Source organism: Pezoporus wallicus, unplaced genomic scaffold (assembly GCF_028554395.1).
Source record: "Pezoporus wallicus isolate ANWC-B61680 ecotype Strahan unplaced genomic scaffold, APGP_CSIRO_Pwel_v1 contig_7545, whole genome shotgun sequence".
NCBI lineage: Eukaryota > Metazoa > Chordata > Aves > Psittaciformes > Psittacidae > Pezoporus > Pezoporus wallicus.
Window position 1 is genome coordinate 9,577,088 of NW_026642398.1, and position 20,873 is coordinate 9,597,960.

The following is a 20,873-nucleotide window of genomic DNA, read 5'->3' on the forward strand; positions in this document are numbered from 1 at the left end:
TGTATTTGTATGTGACATACTGCTGGGATTGCCTTTGGAAACACTGCAGATACAAACTTCTACGTTACTTAAGCACCTCTCTTTAAAAGAAAACAATCAAAGATATTTCTTTGATAAGCCTTTTTCATCATTTTCCAGCTTCTGGAAATGTGTTTTTCTGAAGCAGTCAGGTGCTGTATAGTCTGTTGTATATGACAAAAAGGCTTTAAACCCAATCTCTTTTTTGGTATCTGAAAAGTCAATTCTTTAGAAATATCTTAATGCATTTCAAAGGTAACATTGTGGGGGTTTTTAGTAACCTCATCATACCCCAAGTTGCTTTCATAGAGTTAACCTAAAGAAAGCATGTGGGAGAAACACTTCTCACAAACCTGAGAGCTTTTTTTGTAGCAGCCTTTGATGAGAGGCAGTTGTGAGGCAGTAACATTTTCATTTGGTATGGCTGCTCTCGTAAGCTACATCTTCAGAACATCAGACGTGATAACTAAGAAGTTCACCATTCTGCAGCTGGAAAAACTCTACGCAGTTATCAGTCAGTGCATTTACCACCATTGAGAAGACTATGACAAAACTGAATTAGTGAAGGTGAATTGGTTTGTGTCTTCTGGCACTTCCTATCACTGTCATGTTATATTTGGCATAATCATTGGCCCTTTTAGTAGGGAAAGCCTTGAACTTGAAGGTCCACCCTGGCAAAGTAGTTCACCTCAGTCTGTCAACAGCTCTTCTCCAGATGCTTTCTAGGGCTGTGGGCTATGGAAGGAGGGTGCTTTTCTCAGTCTGTGGCTCCCTCTTTCTCCCCTTGCAGGCAGTCAAACATGGCAATGCTTTGTAGTCATGCCATTCTTGAAAAGACAGGAAGTGTGAGACATAACAGGAGTGCGAGGCTTTTCTCTCATCTCACCATAATCTCTTTTTAACTAGCAGGGCTTGAGCATCCTTCATTTGACATATGGAGAGATTCCTGCCTGTGATCGTTTAATGATAGTGGTGAGATTCCCTGACCGAGACGAATTCCAAGTTGTCAGAACTCAGGAAAAATCTTCCAGAGGCTCCCATGGTCCTAGCATTTTAACAGACACTGTTAGGGCAGGTCCAGTGGCTTGTAGCTGAATTAAACTGTAAACAGTCTTCTAGGTACCTGGAGAGAATTGTATCTGTTTATTGCATCAAAGTAAATATATTGTCGGTGTAAGTATATTTAAGGGCAAGTAAAGCAATACCCTGTTTTGGAGATGTATGCCCCATTACACCAGCAGATAAAATTTCTCTCGATTGATTTGTCAGAAAATTACAATAAAACAGACAAACAGAATAAATCTTAGTGTGTTTTGGGATCAAACATGTGGCAAAATACGTGGCGCTTGTGTTATGTCACCTTATGTATCTGGTGATGCTGAATGCCCAACTCTGCAATCCCTCTGTGGGTGCTGGTTTTGTAGGTGAGTTTTACTTTGTTTCTTTCTCTAGTATGTTTGTCCCAAACGTGTGTACTACGAGAATTTTATCTTTTGTACTGTTTGGAGGCAGATTCATAAAAAATCAATTAACTTCTTGGATGTTTTTGTCTGTTCTATCACAGAATAATTTTGACCGGTAACATGCCAACACTTCAAAGCCAGCTCTTTTAAATAAGAACTGTATGCAAGCAGCTTACCCTGCTCTTGGTGTGTCGGTCATAAGGCAACGGCAAGCAGAGCAGGGAGAAAAACTATAGTGAAAATTCACATTTTAATGCAGTGTGTGGCATTGGAAATGTCACAAAGGAATTAATGTCATTCTTCCTTAACTCAGTCTCCACCTCATCTGCTGCCAGCGGTTTCCAGTGGGACAGTAGGGCCAGTCTGCTGCTCACCGAGGCTCCTGTCCGAAAACCTCAGCACGAGTGACAGAGTGGAATCGAGGAACCAGAAAACTTCCTGGTACCCAAACTTCTCTCAAAGCTTTAATCCAACCCCTTCCTGTCACTAGTCTTGACTGGATACCGTATCTACACATTTTAATGTCCTTAACTGTTAACCGTGTAAATCTTGATCTCCCATGATCAACTGTTAGCAGTTAACTCCTGGAGATTCCCGCATGACACAACTTCATTTTCCTTTCTCAGGGAAACAGTCGTATTTTAGCGTCTGACCTAAAATGGCAAACAACGACGAAAGGATTCTGCGTAGGGGAGTTAAAAACTAAAATGTGACTAAAATACGTAGGTATGTACTAAAGGAAGAAGTCCCGTTTCCCCAAGTTCTGTAACTGAACAATAAGCACGGCGATTTTGGTTTCATCCCCTCAAAGCCGCCCCTCCTGTGCACACTCGACCCTGGTCCTGCACCCTGCGGCCGTGTCCTCCCTTAGCGACAGCTCAGGGACCCGCCACGGGACTACGGCCGCCGCCGTCCTTAACGCCCGGCGGGGTGCGCGGCCCAAGTTCGCCGCCGGAGGGGAGGAGCGGGCTGCGAGGGCGCCGCTGCCGCCCGGGAGCTCCCGGCCCGCTGTCGCAGCGCGCAGTCCCCTGGCCTGACCGGAGGGCGAGCGGCCGCCGCTGGCCCCCCGCTGCCGACCGCTGCCTCAACGGGGCCGGGCCGCCCCCCGGCTGGTGTCCGCCGCCTGACGGGCGGGGCAGCGGCGGAGCGGCTCCGGCTCCGCCTCCGCTCCCTACCAGGGAGGCTGAGGCACCGGCCGCCGCTGCCCGGCCTCGGCGCCGCACCCGCCCCGGGGCAGCGAGGCGCCGGGAGGATGCGAGTGCGCGCCCCGGGCGGCGGCAAGGAGAGGGCTCGGGCGGCCGGCGGCGTTGGGAGCTCCCGGCTCAGCCGCCGCCCCCCCGCCCCAAAAGAAGTGCAGTAGTTTGTGAAACGCAAGATGGCGGCGCGGCCGTGAGCGGAGGCGGCCGGCGGGCAGGCGGGCGGCGCGGGCGGAGGGGGCGAGGCGCAGCGGCGCCGGCAGGTAGGGGCTCGCGGCGGCCGTCGCCTGTGGCGCGGGCGGACAGGGGGCTCTCGGCGCCGGGAAGAGAGCGCGGCCCCCGCGGGGAGGCGTGTCCCTGCCCGCCCCGCTGCGCTGCGCCCCGGGGGCCGGGTGCTCTCCTGGCGGGGGCCGGGGCAGCGCCAGCGCGTCCGCCTCCCCGGGGCAAGGGCGGCTCCTGGCCGGCGGGGGCGGGCGCCCTGCTGCCGCCCGCGGGGTGTGCGCGGTGGGCTGGCCGCGCCCCGCCCGCCTCGCTCGCTCCCTCCCTCCCTTGCTCGCTATTGTCTGGCGGCGGCGGCGGGCGAGGGGCCAGCGCTGTCCCCGGAGCCGGGGGGCATCGGCTGCCGGGGCCGGCGGGCTCCGGGCTGGCTGCGGCAGGCGGCGCCGGGGTGGGGGGAGAGCCAGGGCGTAAGTTCGGAGCGGGCTGCTGCCAGCCCCCGGCCCGGCTCGCAGGGGGTTGATCCCGTTCGGGTCTGTTCTTCCCTCCGCCCTGCGCCAGCCGCGGAGCCGGAGCCTGTGTGTGGCTTTGCTCGCCACGGTGCGGACGGAGGAAAATTGGTCCGAGTCGTCGCTCGGGGAGGAAAGTGAAGGAAGTTCCGTCCCGGAGCGGCTGCAGGAGCTGGAGCTCCCGGCCGGGGTCACGGGCTGCGCGCACCCGCGCTGGCGCTCGGGCTGACGGACGGACTGACGGCCCCGCAGGCTGACGGCAGCGGGCGAGCCATGAAGTTGTGGTTCCCGAGTTGTGTCGCATCCCGTGGCGTTGCAGAGCGGGGTCGAGCGTGGAGCAGCGGCACGGTGTCTGTGCAGGCAAAGTTGGGGAAGACGGCTGGTTTACTCTTGTGGGGGTGTCTGTGTCCTGGGGCGCGTTCTGATGCTCGGCTCTCCCGTAGATCAGCATGTGCAGCACTGGAGATGAACACCGGCTTTAATAAACCATGTAATGGAGGCGGTTCTGGATCTCTGAAAGGGCTCAGAGGATCTGCAGTAGGGAGCGTTGTCTGGTAGGTACCTGTGCGGGATTTCTGAGCTGCGTGGACTTTGTGGTAGGTTCAGGAGCTGCCGGAGGGATGGAGAAGTTTACTTTGCACGAAGCATCACGTGAAGTAGTGAAGGCTGAGATGTCTCGGTCTGCAAGCTGGCATAGGACCCACTTATGTTAAAGTAGGGATGTACAGAGAGTATAGTGGGCGTCTAAACACTGAGTAAATCAAAAGTGGATTTGGTTAGGAAACTCGTTACATGAGAGCAAATATTCCGTGAAACGCAGGAGCGAGAGAGGAATTTTCAAAGCTGTGCTGCTGGTTTTGACCAGCACTCTTGCTTTTTGTTAGGGTTTGCTGAGAAGGATTTCACACAAGAATAATGCAGGCTTGTGAATACTTGGAGAACCGCTGTTTAAAGCAACCTGCATGATGAAAACCAGAGGCCATGATCTCTTTGAGCCGTGACATCAGTTAGAAAACCTTTTTGTCACTGTCTTTAAGCATTGCCAGCAAGGCGGTCTGTTTCACTTGTGGTGGTAAATGAATTCCCCTGAGCCGATTAGAAGTAGGTGCCATTTTTAATGACTGATATGCTGTGGTTTTTACTTAAGGTTAATGTTTCCTGTACCTTTGCTAGACTGAGAAGCCGTCTGTTCTCACATTTGGGTAATGAGTGTCTCTGCTGTGACTGTTCCCAAACTCATCTTTGTAAAACGTAGCAGTTTGAGGTAGGGCTTTTCTTTGTGAGGCATAAGACTTCTCTCTTCATGTTTCTTAGGACTCTCTTCTAGATTATTTTCGCTCTTGCAACATCCTTGATGACCTGCACATGCTTTAGCTGGATCCAGTGTCCGTAATTGCTGTCATTTATCACTGTTGGTTACTATTGGAATAGATGGTATTTGTCACTGGGTACCAGTACATCACTGGAAACTGTTGGCTGTGTGCTGAGCAGTCCTGCCTTGTGTAGATTCTAGTACTAAGGGATTTGTATCAACTAATGGATTTTGTACTACTGCTAGCATTCCTTTTGTTCCTAATGTACCAAAAAGACCAGTTCTTGTATCTCTTGCTTCACTGAACAGTTTATATCATTTCACTCAATCTTATTGCTATCCCTGAGCTTTCCCTCTTGTTTTATTTATCCCCCCCCCCTTGTTTATATGTGCTCTGAGGGAAAGGATTGAATTTTGGTAACTTTTTCATCTAGTTATGATTCATGGCCCTTTTGTTTAGATGTGACCTTAGAGGAAGTTTGCTTTAAAATAGAGTCATGCATCTTTGAAGTCAGAGTCTTTCCTCCAGAGCGAGTTAAGGATTTTTTCCAGCTTTATGAAACTGGAACTTTTAAAGCAGTGAGTACTTAGAAACTGGGGTCCATCCTGTTTGCACATAATAACCAAAGCACAGTCACCTGTAGCTAAGCTATGGCTGATCTTTATTTTGGTGATCAGTTTCTCTTTACCTGTCAAACTGAGGTCAAGAATTCCATGCTGTCAAATTGAGTATTTTTATGTTTTCTGCTTTTTAGAAATCCTGATCTTGTTGCAGAATGCACAGAATGATATTTTCAGTGTGTGTTTATTAAATTCTGTGTGAAAACCATTTTGGAGTCACGGTGTAGGGGGAGGTTCTGAACATTTTTAGCTGCGTGCATGGACATGCTGTTCCCTTCTGCATGTTAAGGGTCAATATTCCCTCTCCTTGTGCTTTAGATGCAGGGTCATTGATCCATAAATGTCCAAGATAGTTCATCTCCCAGTTTTTGGTGGCTTGTAAACAAGTGATGCAATTTTCACTGTAGAACCATTTCCCCTTTGGTTTATTTGTTATTTCCTAAATAGGCAGCAATATTGATCTTAATGTTCTATTTGTGTATCTCTCCATTTCATGTCAGTAGTATCACCTTTGTTGAGTATATACCTATAAGAATACAGGTTTTCTGTTGCTTAAGTTTCTAATATATTCGAATTGGGCATTAATGCAGCTTCTTCAGGCTATGAAAGGGATGTGATTACTTGTGTTTTCACCATTAGTAGTAGTAGTAGTATTTCAGATTTATAGTCTTCCGATTAATCTCTCCTTTTTTCTTTTTATATTTTATATTTATATTTTTTGTATTTTTTATTAGTATTCTTTTCGGTGGCTAGTTCAGGACCTTCCAAAATATCCAAACCATTTTGCTGCATAAACAGTTGTTTCTTCTGTGGAGGTGGAAGCCATCAAAAAGGATACATTTCCTTATCCTGTACCAGCCAGATGGCATTTCATAATTCTGTGCTTGCGTCCCTTTAACTGATGGTTCCCTTCCAGTTCTGTTGTCTTTCTTCGAGGAACTGGAAGGAACTTCAGAAGGCCCACCCAAGTCTTTTTCATGTCCTTCGGAGTTCAGTGAACTGTAACGTATTTCATCGAACAGTGTGTCTACTACCAGCTTCAGAAATGAGCCTGTCACATTGTGGGAAGATGTGGACCACTCTTTTATCCTTGAGAGCTTTGAGATCATAGTGAATGTTACTTAACAGAACTCAATGAAAAGGAGTATGATCTGAAGGGGCATGAACTGGAATTAAAGTACTTTCATTCATAACACTAAAATGATAAAAAGAGCAATATTATACTAAAGCACAGGAAGTAGGATAATTGCTAGTGAGTAAAAGAGGGGCAGATGTGGCTTAATAGGAGAACCTTTAGGAAAAATGGTCAAGAACTTTGAATATGCTCCTTTTTGCGGTCCTTAGATGATGTCAGAGATAACCCAGAACTTCACTTTGCAAGCATCCTTTAGCAGTATGACCTCTGCTTGTTCCTGTCAGGTCTAAAGGAGCTCAGTATATTCAGTTTCTCAAGAGCAGGCCTCAGATTATGTTTGGAACCATTTAAGAAAGTGGTATATTTAGGTTCCCTCTGTGCAACTTTGCCTTCCCCAGTGGCCTTTTGCCACCTGCTGCTCACCTTCCTCGTCTCTCTGGGAGCTGAAGGAATATAAGGTGTTGCTGGGGGATTCACAATATGAAGTCCTTGCTCAAGCAAGCTTGAAAGCTGGCAATTTTGTTTCCACAGTGGGCAGACAGAACTGTGTAATGAGGCATGCATAACGCCAGCCCTCGCTGTTTGGCAAAGCCGGTATCGGTCTGAGTGCCAAATTCACCCCACCAGACAGAAGGACAGAAATGAGCTTTTGAACTTTCTAATTGTTATGGTAAAAGTTCCACCTGTTCAGCACCCTGAATCTTAAAAGCGTGAACCACAGATACTGGATGGGAAATAAGCTGTTAGGTTACAGTTAATGCTGTGAATTAGGCAGTCATTTAGATTTCAAGGCTTGAATGCTTGTTTGTAGCACAGGAGTGTGCTGCATTCCTGTTATTTTAACATAGTCTTTCTTTACAAAGGTACTAAGAACTTCATAGGTGGAAATGCATGTTTGTATAGTCTGAGGCAATCTTGGCAGAGGTCTCTAAGCTTGGCTTTCCTAAAAATTGAGGTATATTAGCCTAAACAAAGCATGGTAGTAATGTGATTGCCTTCCTGTCTGTGTTATAATGGAAAGATACTTCTTAGTCAGAATGCTGTTGACTGTAAAACTGTCCTACTGGCTCTATGCATGGGTGTAAGGCTCTGTTTTGGTAATAAGGTCAAAATGAGATGGAGTAATGTTTTATGTCCTAAAAAGAGTAAGGGGGACACAATGGGGAGGGAGTCGGGAAAGAATAGTTATTACTACCTGGGCTGTAGCAGATTGGTTGTTAAACCTTAGCTATAGCTGTGTGCTTCTTTAGTTGAGCTTCATAGTTAATCTTTACAATACTTTAAAATGAGAAAAATAGTGCTTTGTTATACACAGGTCAGCTGTTACACACAGCTTTTTGTACACAGGTTGCCTTCAGCAACATCAGTTGGAGCTGAGGGTGGTCTGCATCAGAGCTGTATCAAGATTATTTAGGCATTGGCAGCACTTGCCAAGTGAGTTAGGTGGAGCAAGTGTGAAGACTCTGGGGTTTCTGTTTCTTAGCAGGATTCTCAGAAAGATGAAACACATTTGTAGCTTCAGTGGGATTTTTGGAGCATTCAACACTGCACAATGTCCAGCCTTGTTTGTAGTGTTGAATACTTACAGCCCTCTGTCCTCCAGACTTCTCACTGGGGGTCTGGTCTGAACCAAAGGTTCCCCGTACCTGGAGTGTCCCTTGAGTTTAAATTTCTTGTGCATGGGTCAGTGTGAGGAAGTGGTGCCCCTGTAACACCCCTGCTGGCCTTCTAGGTAGCTGTTTAAATATGATGCAGACCCGCACAACTATGCTTCTTGTATTTTAAAAGTGCTTTTCAAATTTGACTTCCTAATATGTTTTACTTAGATTTTGCCTATTGAAAATTGTTTACTTAAATTGTCTCAGCACAAGGCAGGGGGGGTTGGAACTAGATGGTCTTTAAGGCCCCTTCCAGCCCAAACCATACTGTGCTTCTGTGATTCTATGAAATTTGTTGGAGGAGTTTGTGTGTGAGTAGAGAATGAGTGGTTTTATTTTATTAAAATAATTTAAGATGGAAGGGGCCTTTCTTTGTGTGTGGTGAGATGATTGCAGCTTTGGATGTTTCACCTTGCAGTCTACGAACATTCGCTTTAAATCTGTTTCTTGATAAGTAGCTTTCTTGGGTTTAATTTTGGTTTTTATTCTCTAGTTCTTGGGTTCCTCCACCAAAAAAATAAGGCCTTCTTAATATCAGCTGTTTGTTTCTTTTGGGGACAGGAGGGAAGAGGTGAGGAAAAAAGAGCAATACTGAAGCAAACTAAGTTTACTCTTTCTACACAAAGTGAAGAAGCAGTTGCATGTGCACCTCCTTAGAAATATATACTAATCATTGTATGTAGTGTTCAGAGAGGGAGAAGTTTTACATTCCTGCACTGTCAGTACACTGACATTTTACTTCAGAATGCTTTGCTTTCAAAGCTTTCCAGTGTATTAATGTTTGTGTGGATGATGAGTGTGAACACTGTGCCCTATAGTCACATGTGCTTACTGACAAAGAGCACACAATACTTTAACAGCAGTTTAGGCCAGATGCAGAGGGGCACGAGCTAGTTCTGAGGGCAGAATCTGTGGATACGTGCTCCTTTGTATGCGTGAGGATACTGTTTCTGGATGTGATCCTCATGAAGTTACTATCTGTGTATTACTGAACAGGAGCCCACTTCCTTACCAGGGAACGTTTTAAGTCCGGATGTTGCAAAGAGCTGTATGAGGAGAGAGAAACAGGCTGAGGGTGAGAGCTGGCTGAAGGGTTGGGTCTGAAGATTGCTTTGCACCAGAACAGCTTCTTCTGCACTACTTTATGTGGAAAGATTCAGTCATTTCCACCCAAAGCAATGAAATAAAAAGCTCAGTCAGCCATTTCATCTTGAGATACCCCGCCCTCCAAAACAAGTATTAAAAAGAAAATGTAGGCTTTGGCCCATGCATATCCCAGCGATTCCCACTGATTAAGTTGATGCTCGTACCTGGGATCTAGACAGGCCATGTTTTGCAAAATATAAGTACATTTTTAATTCTAGTAGAGGAAGTTAGGAGATTTATATGGTCCCTTTGATATTTTATTTAACCCCATAGCTGCTTGGGAAGGAAGGAGTCTGTTTACTTTACCTTTGTCCTAGATTCAGTTTTACTATCTAAGGTTTAAATGAAAGGGGGGTTGATCTTTATTCTTAATGATTCATGCTGCCTCAAAGCACAGTGGTTTCTAGTTGTGTGCTGCCTTTCCCACTGGGGGATGCAAACAAAAGAACAATAATTTCAGACTCCTCCTTCAGTTTCCAAGAGAACCTTAGCTTCTCAGGGATAGCTTTGAATTTTAAAAGCATTTTCTTCCAAATTATGTATTGATTGCACACAAAATAGCAGTGCTGTAATATGCAATTTAAAACAAATGCACGATGGTGCTCATTTGCTTTTAATGCTGCTTTTTTTCTTTTTTTTTTTTTTCCAGCAGAAAAACAAAAAGTGGATTCTGTTCTCATAAACCAGTCTTGCAAAATCCTTACAAACATTTATTAGTCTAGACACAAAATATTCTCACCCGGCCTCAGCTTGACGATGGCAACAACCGAAAAAGAAAATAAAAAGGCAAGCTAATATTGTACTTGGCTGTCAAAAAAGGGAAAGAGGAGGGGGGAAAAAAGGAGAGTTTGCCCCAGGCGAGTGAACCAGTAACGTTTTGCTGGAGCTGCCTACAACAACAGATGCATCTGATTCCCGTGGGGGTTCCAGGCCTGCCTATTCTCTTATGCTAAACTTGGACACTCTCATAAACATTCTCTTTGAGTACCACACCCCAGTGGTATCCTGGGCTCTTGTGATTTGATTGATTTAATAATGACACGAGAGATGGTTCCTCTTGGCTCTCCTTCCCAATCTTTGCATTCCCCTGTATCTCTCCCCACGCCTCCAGATATCAATTGCCTAATGCTGGAATTCAGACCCAATCCTAATATATGGGAACTGAGATAGCTGGTAGAAATAAAATTGGTTTTAACTAAGTGATTTAATCACTGTCTAAATCTGCACATAGGGAACCTTGATTTAAGGGATTTCTAGTCTCGATTTGCATTTGTGCTTTTGATAACTTTCATCAATGGCCAGTAATTTTCATTGTTTGATACCATGGCAGTTTGCAGAGCTTTGGCTTTTAAAGTGATAAATTATATCAGTGAGTGTTTCTTTTATCACTCCTTTATCTCAACATACACTCAGAGTATTATTACTTTTTTGTCATTTTCTTAGAAAATAGTGAATTATATATGTCTTGTTTTTCAGAGGATGATTGGTTCCTGGTTTTCCCAATTTATATCAAACTATTTGCTCGGAAATTAAAATTGAATGAAAAATTCCCCTAAACAGCATAGCATGTCTGTATTATTAAAGTACTGTAAATATGTACACTATATAAAAATACATTTATTCAAGCATGACTTTTTTGTTTTCAAAGCCATGGATTTATGAGACAAAATATGGTACTTTTTATACGTATGAGATTAAATTTATTATTTTATGTCTGTTAAGATTTTAGCCCTGTCAGAGCTTATGCTTAAACCTGAATTGGAGATCTTACACAGAAAACAATGTGTCCTGCTTTTTCACCTTTGAGGCAGGGCACTTCTGTCATTCATGAACTAATTTGTATCTTCACTCAGTGCAGATGTCTGCAAAGTGAATGTCTGTCTGTAAGGTTAGTCACTGACTGCCACTAATTCCATGTTTTCACTAAGAATTTCCAACGCAGTCAGCTAACATAACTTGCTTCTAAAAAAAACAATTATATGAACTAAAACTGTCTGGTTTAGTACTGATTTTTTTTCCTTTTTCTCCTTGGTGTTTTTATCCCATGAATAAAAATTTACCAGTTTACAGTTAGGACAGCACTTCAGGCAGTCACTGGTGCTCTTTGAGGATAACTGGTTTAATGTTGGTAAATCTGATAGGTGTAACTCCCAAGAGGAAATCTGTGTTCAGGTATTCTTGAAACATTAAATTAATAAAGTGTTTCTGACTAAAACTTACTTTGATTTTCCTGCTTTAGATAATGGGAGGTTTGAACAGAACACTGATTATTCTCTTCCTCCTTCCCCCACCCAATTGATGCTACCATTTCGTGCTGTGTAATTTTTAAGGCTTTTCTGTTGCTGCTTAAATGTGTTTCTAGCAACACATACGGTATTTTTAAATAAAATTCTCCTGCCTATTCTCATTTAAGTAAGTGAAAGTATGATTTTGACCCTAGGATATTTATGCAGCTTTAAACTACCAATGTATTTTAAAACAGAACTAATCCAAATTTTTTGGTGGTCTTTAATGCAAAAAAGAAGAAAGCAGCACCACAGCTATTCGCAGTGGTTTAGTTAACTACATGCTTTCCATTTAAATCCTGTTGTGCTAATTTTCCACTATTATACCAGCACATGAGAGACAAAAAGTGAAACCGGGTAGTGTGTTTTCAGTAATTGCCTCCCTGGCAGCATTGAACATCAGAGGTCTGTGTTTCTCCTGCAAGAATTGCTCACACGACGGGGCAGAAGGAGCAGCCTCCAACCTGCCTCTGCACTGGGGTTGATCCCTTGAGCAGCGCTCTGGGCAGACAGGAGAGTCCTGTGTGTAGTGGAAGGTAAATCATGGAGCTGAGGTTCACAATCAAAAGTCTGGGGCATCAGCCTGGGTAACAGTGGAGCAGGGAACCAGGCTGGTGAAAGACTTGGTGGTTCTTGCTGGGTTGCTTCACTGCTGCATCAAAGGCCTTTATTTAGGTGAGCCAGGAGCAGTGTGGGACAGCATCAGGCTACTGCTGGGCTCCTAGTCAGTCCAGCAGCGCTTGTGAAGTACAACATGGTAACTGCAAACCTCCTGCTGCCTGTGCCATGGGATGAAATACTTGTTCTGGGATGATGACTCTTCAAGACCCTTCATTACACCATGGTAACTTGAGTACACAGTCATCCCTCTGACTTCTGCGGGTACTTTGAGACTCAGCTTTTATTCCACATGTGCTGCTTTGAAAGCTCGATAGTCCCGTATCTTTTGCCTCCTTTTTTTTATCACTGGGCTGATGGCAGTAAAGTGTTTATCCGCTCTGTGAATGCATGATGGGGAGGAGGAAGGGGGAATCAGTCTTTTGTCACACACAGAACAAGACATTATCTCCCACAGAAATCAGCGGGAGCATCTAAGGAGCGCAGTACAGTACTCAGCAGGGGGGTGCAGTCAGGTCACTGTTTCAAATAAAAATGCTTTGGTTTTCACAAAGGTTAACTTGGTACACCGTGGTGTTCCACTACATAGTTGAGACCTGCAGAGAGTGTTTATGCAGGCAGCTTGGGCTACCCTCCTTCTCTTTAGCTGTAACCTGAAACATCCCAGAATCCTGGGGAGAAAAATTGAGTAGAAGGGACTTTTGGAGATCATCTTGTCCAGCTTTCTATTCAGTTAACTGAGAAGACAGATGGGGTTGTTTGGGGATTTACTAAGTTTTGAAAACTTCAAGGATGGCAATCCCTTAAAAACCCACAGATCTCCACAACCCCTCCAGACAACTGGTTGTAGTTCTTCACCAGCACTGAGATGCTGACTCTGCCACCACCATGTCCCTAAAGTCACGTCATCTGTAGCAGACCAAAAGCGTGTTGGCATTGCAGTGAAAGGCAGGTGAACCTGAGCTAGCTTGACAATCTTGCCCTGGTCCTGGCAGTAATTTAGTCCTGTTGTGGGAATACGTGCACTTAATGGTGGTGGCCAAATACCCTGACTATGGAGAGGGAAGCTTGAGTGTTGTATCTGTGCTGTGAAAGTGCTGCTGCGTGAGCAGCTTTGGTTGGATCAGGTCAAAGGGTAACATCCTGAAGAACTCCTCTAAGATCAGCTGTGCTCGTGAGCATGGACAGAACTGTTCTACATCTCTCCAGTATGGAGGAATCTGTCAGTAGATTCTAGGTGAATTCTTGGTTTTGTCTGTCCTTATGAGATTGAGCTGACAATTGTGAAGCTGTCCTGAAGCCATGTTAAAAAATCCCTCTTAAATACCAGCTCTGAAGTCACATGTTTGACTTCCTAAGTGGAGAAGCAAATGATGGGGCAGAGAAAATGAAGGACTTGTTACACACTCTGTGCTCCTCGACCTTCTCACGAAGTGGTAGAACACCTAAGAGGCTGGAGGAGGCTTTAAGGAGGCAGATCCAGGGCATGCAGAAGAGGTCCTGAGGAAGCACGTGTGAGCAAAAGCCCATTGTAGCTTTAGAATCTTTAGAGGAGGTTCTAAAGAGTAGTTGCAGCCTTGATAATGTGCCTTAAAGTCTTCTCCTTGACATGCACTAACCTAGGCCCATGCAATAGAACTGTAATATTGGAGTTTTTCTGCTTTTAAAGCGATACTTTGAAGTGCTTGCTTTTTCTTCATCCACAAAATGTTGGCTCATAAAACACTTGACTTTATACATTTATTTCAAGTATTTTGGGAATCCTTTATGCATACTTAAACTATGGGTCTGTATCCTGGTGTATGCAGGTCTGTGTATACCTGTGGAGCATGTAGCAGTGTGTATTAGCGTCACCTGCTGAGTCCATTGTAAGCCCTTGTTTTCAGTTTCTTATGTTCATGGAAACAAGAATTTCTCACACATTGTTTCTATCTGGAGGCTGCTTTTGTTCTCTGTTCATTGAGTTTTGGGGAACATTCAGCTGGTTCAAGAGCAAAATTGACAAGAGTGAGAAGGGAAGAAAGGAGAGGAAGGGAGGCAATCTCAATGTGAAAGCTGTATTATCTCTCTTTCTGAACAGCTCTGTTCCTCAGGGATTTGACATAGGAACTTGAAACTTGGCAAGGCTCTAGCCCTGTGGTCTGAGAAATGCATTCCACTGTTTAAAAAATAAAAGGCAGAATTATGAGTCACTACCTTTTTGTATCCAAGGTAGAGTTTGCAGAATGTTTTGTTACCTGCTCTTGATCATTCTTTTATGCCTGTCATGCACACCTGCAGGCTGTTCTAAACCACCTGTATTCAATGGATTCTCTTCCTCCATCTGTCTAGGTTACTGTATTGGCATGCATCAGTGTAGTCCTTAAGCTGCTGCTGCTTCTTGTGCTCCTGTATATGCCACTGGGTAACCCCTGAGACCCGGTCCCACTTGCTCAAGGGTAGAGCACTCCCAGTATTGTTCATTGCTGTTGAGAAGGTGTCATTTTGCTGCAGTGACAGGCAAATACTAAAGCAGATAGCAGCCGATCTGAAATCTGGTTTCCAATGTGACAAGGGCACGTACAGTGAGTTGCAATCAGTGGAGGAGGGGGAAAGGAGAGGGAGACAATCTGTGCTGAGCTGTGTCACCTTCAGAAGCGCGGGGGTTCCTGTATAGCACGAGGGATGATTAGAGGATGAGTCGGGCTATCTAGCAAGGGAGACCATCTGTAGGACTGCTGCTTTGGTGTCTGTAGAAGCGGAAAGGTGTCTGGGGACACGAGCTCTGGGAAGTGAAAGGAAGGTCTTGTGCTTGCAGCACTAGGCTAGGGCCTGGGAAAAGGGAGGTCTCCAGAAATTTCTTGTCTGGGAAAAAACAAAAAGAGGCAGATTCGAGTCAAAAGGAGCATTTTGTGAAATTATGTCTGTGCCAGATTATTTAATTTTAAAGAAAGAAGTCCCAGAAGAATCAAACCTTTTGCTTTGATGGTATAAGGAGAAACTTTTTTGCTCAACAATTTTTAAAATTAATAATGTTTTTACTGTCCTATTGTTTTTTTTTTAAGCCAATATAAAACATTTTAGGGGTTAAATTAAATGTTTACTCAACCCAAAAGACATTTTAAAATCTTTTCGTGTCAATAACTGATTTCTTCCTCCTTTCCTTTTCCTATGTAACAGCACAGCAAGCAAAACAAACAGAGCTGTAACTATGCTAAAAAAGCATTCCTGCCTCTGCTGTCATTTTATTGAGTATGATAAGCATTTACAGAAGCCTGGTGCTCACTTTCAAGAACAATCACGCAGAGATATCTGATGTTAAGAGTACTGAGAGCTCACAATTTGAACTGAACATTTCAGTAGTAAAAGACCTGTCTATGTGAGGTTTAGCTGCAAGGTGACCAGATCATGTAGAAAATACATGCTGGTGTGACTTAAAAGCAGAGACATGCACCGTATATGTTAAAGGTACTTTCTCATCAGTGAACTGTGATTATTAAGTACTTGTAAATTGTGATCAGTAGCTTCTGTATGATCAGACATAAAAGCTGGTTATGGCTTTGGATGTCAGAAGCAATGGCACAAGTTACTGTGCTCATTGCAGAGTTACCTGGGGAATGTCTTGTTATGGAGAAAGATAATCTAGGGCATTTAGTGGTCACTTCTGGTCTGAAATTCTGAAGTTTACTTTGGAGGTTACCCATTAAAACCAGTGGGGAGAGGAGGTAACTGAGGAAGTCTGGTCCCATGTCCTGCAGCAGGCTCCTTTCAGCCTCTGCTCGGCTTCGTGTCTGCTTTCCAGTGCTCCAGAACAGGTCTGGCTTGCATACAGCCTGAAGCTGTGTGGGGGCAGGCAGCACAGCAGCCTTTGGGAGCTGCCTCCCTCGTCACAAATTGTAGTGCAGCAAGGACCCAAAGTGTTCCCGTAGCGCACGTGGAGTCCTGCTGAAATCAGTCCGACACGTTTTACTCTTGTGCTGAATTAGGCCTCATTTTAAAATGAGACTCAAAGGTGAATATTGCAAGGTTTAGATAGAGATTTGGGTTTATTTTCGAGTCAGTAAGCAGTAGTGCCCCTTGAACTTTGCAGATAATGAACAACTGAAGAAAATGGCACTATAAAACAAGTCCTTCACCCTTCTTGCTGAGAGGCAGCACAGGTCAGAGCAGATTAGCCTGTACTGGGCTCTGTGCAGAATGGGTTTTGACATGGATACATCTACTCTGAATAAATGGTAATAGAATGAGGCTAAACAAAAGATCAACAATTGCATATTGTCATGAATTAATCAGATGCTATAAGGAGAAGACAAAACAGCATTTTCTGTGTTGAGAGTGATCACAGGCAATTTGTAATCTGGGTGATTTTAAACATGAGAAGCAATTTCTATTGTTTCCTATTCTCCTGAGCCACCCTGTTTGTGCATATTCTTACAATCACATTACCTGGGTTTGGATGTTTTGTTGGCACACTTTTCCTGCACGCTGGATGGAAGTGTCATGCAGCGAGCAGGGAGAAATGCCTTCTCATAAACCATGCAACCTGAACACACAGCGAGCTCTTCCTGTAAACTCATTTATTTTCTTGCTGCATCACCTACTCCTGTTTGGGGACGGAAGGAAGAGGTGGGTAAAAAAATGGTTGCAAACAGGTTCTTTTAGGTGTGCCTTCTGCTGTAAATCCATTTGTCTCTTTCCAAACTATAATCAAAGGAATAGAAGGTTTCTGCCTGTATTTAGAACATATTTCTGTAAGTCTTTATCCAGATCTGCCATAGAAACAATTTTAAGTGTTGAATTCCACTCTGAAATAAATCTGTCTTAATGTAATTATTAATTAGCTGGGAATATTTAATGTTTATGGTCTGTTTCTGGAGAGCATTATTCTGTGCAGTTGCCTGCTCAGAGATATAATATAAGGTCCTGGACCTCCCCAAATATACCTGCACGTACCTTTTTATGTTTCTGGGAAAATGCCTGTTTCCTGGGCTGTTTTTTCTGGGGATGTCAATTGTAAGAAAATCTGAGGTAAAATGACCAAAGGGGATCACAGGGATGAATGTCTTGAGGGATTAAGAGTGCAGCTAACTGAAAGGTTCTCTTCAGATTCTTTCATTGAAAAACACTGCTTTTGACATAAAGCAAACACTTGGCGTATTTAATTACAAACCAAATTGCACACTATAATGTCAGTATTAGCAGGGAGGGATAAAAATGCAGTCCTGCTAAAAATAGAAAATCTTAAACAATATTAAGTCATGCATTTGACCCTAAAGTATGTAAGGGACAAGCCAAAGCAATCTCTGAACCATTAGTGATGATCTTCAGGAATTCATGGTGGATGCAGGGAGGTCTCAGCAGACTTGATACAGGCAAACAGAGTCTGGTTAAATGAGGAGAGGCATGAGCAGAGGAGAAAAACTGAACTGGGAGGGAATCACAGGCTGGTTAATGGGATCTTCATTCCCAGAACCATACTGGAAAAATCTGCTAAAAAAGCAGTCTGTAGAGCCTAGAGAATTGTAACAAGGTTCTGGAATGGGTGGATTTGTCAAAACCAGACTATGTGAAGCCAGTCTGATTCCACTTCTGCTGGAGTAATTGGCCTGCTGGAGCAGGATGTTGCAAACCTCACTAAAGTCAAGATACACAGCAAGGTCTCACATGGTCATTCCTGTAAGTGCTGGAGAAGTGATGTAGAGGAACTGAAGTGCATACTTGATGATGCATACTTGGTTTGATAAATTACTCAAGTGTGAGTACTTTTCATAATGCCCTGCTAAACTGAGAGAATGTGTCAGGGAGGGTGCTACAGATTGAATGAACCCATTAACACCAAGGAGAAGGGAATGGAGCTTTCTGTAAAGTCTGCAGAAGAAAGAAGGCTGGGAAGGGTTGTAAGCATCCTGCTTTGTTGGGATTTTAATGAATGCTGTCATAGCTCCTTCATAGGCTTGAATTAAACAGGGGTTTGAAATCATAGACTCATAGAATGGTTTGGGTTGGAAAGGAACTTAGGATCATCTAGTTCCAACCCTCCTGCAATGAGCAGGGAAATCTTCAGCTAGATCAGGTTGCTCAAAACCACGTCCAGCCTGGCCTTGAATGCCTCCAGGGATGGTGCATCCACCACCTCTCTGGACAACCTGTGCCAGTGTTTTACCACCCTCACTGTAAATAATTTCTTCCTCACGTCCAGCCTGAATCTCCCCTCTTTAGTTTCAGACCATCACCCCTCATCCTGTTGCAACAGACCTTGCTAAAAAGTCTCTCTCTGTCTTTCTTATAGGCCTGTTTTAAGAACTGAAAGGCCTCAGTAAGGTCTCCTCGGAGCCTTACCTTCTCCAGGCTGACCAACCCCAGCTCCTCATAGGAGAGGTGTTCCATCCCACTGATCATTTTTGTGGCCCTTCTCTGGACCCTGTCCAACAGGTCCATGCCTTTCATGGACTGAGGGCCCCAGAGCTGGATGTAGTACTCTAGGTGGGGTCTCAACTACTACTGAGTATAGTTTAAAGACCATAGATGCAGCTTTCTTTTTCTGAGAGCTGCTTGCACCAAAGAAACATGTTGCTGTGTAGGTGAACAGTGGAAGAACATGATGGTTGGCCATGAGTGAAACTGAGCCACAGCAAACAGAAATGTGATACAGAGATTGAACTAGAAGGCTGCAGGTGATGCAACGGCATGTGGAACTGTAGGCTTGCAGGCAGAGTGAACGCTATTGGGTAAATGAAGGGACTGGAGAAAAACACTGATTTGTTGGACTCGTTTCCCATTTTATTCCGTATCTCAAGCATGCTTCAGCACTGCAGGTCAGGTCAAACGTTGCTTTCACTTCTGCTCTCTGCCATCCCAGACTGGGAACCTCAGCAAGCCCCTAAGCTCACACAGACTGCCCTGCGTATAGATCCTACTACATGCTGTGCTAGGGCTGAGGCACTGCGGAGTACCACAGTCGCTTCTCACACTGCAACTTCAGTCAGCAAAACTCGCTATTAAGTAGCTTTTGAAAATGGGCATTTCTGGCATTTCTGAGATTTTACTCAAGATCCAGAAGGATTAGGTAATACCACCCAGCTCTGCCCCAGGAGCATTGCCCAACGTTGAGTCTTGGCAGATGGCCGTCTTTTGTCAAGAGCCCTCCAGCCCCACGGAGAAGCAGCACAGTTAATAATGCCCTACCTCTCATCCCTCAGGATGCTGAGACAGATGGATCCGTTTAGCTTTGCTTCATGGTTCTCTCACTGCAAAGGTAAATGAGATGGCCTGCAATACATAGTTTGTGTATGTGTTAAATATCTTCTGCATGGTTTTACAGACTGCCAGCATTAACTTGTGCAAAAAGGGTATCTTTCAATGTTGGTGCTATTAAATAATTGTCATCCTGGAATGATGATTGCCCAAGATTTATTGAGCATTGTCAGTGTCCTCAATGCCATGTAACCGTATCCTTGGCATAAGAAGCCTGTCCTGTCAGGCTGTGTACTTTGGATGTAGGCACAGTAGTAGTGCAGAGGGTGGCTGTTGAGAACATTTGGGGAGGATTCTTACAACAAAGTGAGGTGAGGCACAGTGTTTCCAAAACAGCTTATGGAGCAGCACTGGGTGACAGCTGTAAAGGAGCACTTCTGTCTTTTGCCTGAGGAAAAAATGTGTAGCTAAGAATTACTTATTTTTCTTCCTATCCCATACTCAGAGAAGGCTGTACAGTGAAAAGTAAGTTGGTTTTCTCCCCCTTCTTCCCATTCCTCCTAACTGCCTTTCTTCCTTTTACACTGTTCTTTTTCCTTTAAGACTTCGTCGTAAACAAAGCTTGTCTTCTGTTTTTAACCTTTTACATGCTGTTCCCTTTCTAAACCTTCTGAATCAGTTGCTGAGTGTTCCCCTTGTACTTGAGAGTGCCCTCACTTTGGCAAGTTGCTGATGTTCCACTGTCTAAAAATTCATGTACCAATGGGATTTCTGGTATGAGAAATCAGTGTCTGATTTTATTCTGAGAGGAAGATGATTAGAGTTTATAACCCTCTGCAGAATTTTATGCATCAATTCCAGCAGACGAGTTGTGGTCCCTGTGGGATAAAATTCACTCCAGTCCATGCTATTTGAGATTACATTTATTCTCTGAATTTCCGCAGGCCTCAGCTCTGTTTGGAGGTACTTCAGTTTTCCTAAAATTATTTACATAAATTTGTGTGGCTCCTGCTTGTTATAGCCCTCTTTAATGCTTTTTCTCTCTGGCAGAGTTCACACAATCAGTCATGTCCTTGTTAATGCATAGAAGCATGAAAACAGATTTTAGTTAATTGCTATGTGCTAGCAATCAGATTTGATTGGCTTGGGATTGGTCTTCAATTGGAGAATGACATTTGGGGAGCTAGGAAGAAAGGATAGTCATCCTCTGTCTGTCAGAGTGCCTTAAAAAGGCATTGTTTTGCCTGTTTCCAGACTCGGGAGGCCCTGCATATGATCATCCTTGTGTGTATAAGGCAATAGAAGAACACTCTAAACCTGCCTTTCCTAGGACCCTTCCCAGCCTCTGACATGGAAGACATGACAGACTTAGTAGCGGAGGTGTCATACTGGGGTTGAGTTTGTTATAGGAAGGACTTGAGCTCACAAAGCAGTGGAGAGAAGTTGTCGTAACTTAGGCAAAGCAGTTTGCAGCTGAGACTGCAGAAATCACACAGGACAACTGACCTCAGCACTGTGCCAAA

General features: G+C 44.4%; 1 protein-coding gene across 7 annotated transcripts in view; it reads left to right on the forward strand.

Annotated features, from left to right (window-relative positions):
* Positions 1–2,671: 2,671 nt before the first annotated feature.
* Positions 2,672–20,873, forward strand: part of ZHX1 (zinc fingers and homeoboxes 1) — a 31,076-nt gene continuing 12,874 nt past the window's right edge. For 4 of the 7 annotated variants that reach the window (XM_057429814.1, XM_057429816.1, XM_057429810.1 and 1 more), the window contains exons 1-2: positions 3,444–3,752; positions 3,846–3,956. The gene's annotated coding sequence lies outside the window, so the exon portion shown is untranslated. Of the gene's footprint in view, positions 2,941–3,443; positions 3,753–3,845; positions 3,957–20,873 lie in introns of those variants that run through there. The other 3 variants (XM_057429811.1, XM_057429812.1, XM_057429813.1) reach the window with 3 other exon arrangements.